This window comes from Terrapene carolina, unplaced genomic scaffold (genome assembly GCF_002925995.2).
Source record: "Terrapene carolina triunguis isolate 2854851 unplaced genomic scaffold, T_m_triunguis-2.0 Scaffold57, whole genome shotgun sequence".
In the NCBI taxonomy this organism is placed as follows: Eukaryota; Metazoa; Chordata; order Testudines; family Emydidae; genus Terrapene; species Terrapene triunguis.
This window is the reverse complement of record NW_020664408.1, coordinates 565,648-566,132: the sequence shown is the minus strand read 5'-3', so window position 1 is coordinate 566,132 and position 485 is coordinate 565,648.

The following is a 485-nucleotide window of genomic DNA, read 5'->3' as shown; positions in this document are numbered from 1 at the left end:
TATGATTTCATGATCACTTTCACCCAAGCTGCCTTCTACTTTCAAATTCTCAACGAGTTCCTCCCTATTTGTTAAAATCAAGTCTATACCTTTCCTATTGTGAGGGTATAGAGAAATTGCTGTCCAGCAATGGGGACCCTGGGGAGGGGGGCCCGAAGGGTCACATGACCCTCCCCAAAAGCCAGAGGAGTGGGGCAAGGCCCGCAGCTGGGGAGATAAAGGGGCAGGGTCAGAACTGGAAGGGAAGAGGCAGGGTCAGAGCCTCTCCTATTCCAGCCTCCTCTTCTGGCCACGCTGCCTGGTGCGGCATGCAGCGGCTGCACTCTCCCAGACAGTCTCTGGCCACACTGCTTGCCTGGGACAGCCCAGGCAGGCAGCGTGGCTGGAGGCTGCCTAGGAGAGTGCATTAGTGGCTCCACACATGCCAGGGGGACTGGAGCAGAGCCCCTCCTCCCCCTCCACCAGGTAACATGGGATGGGGAGGG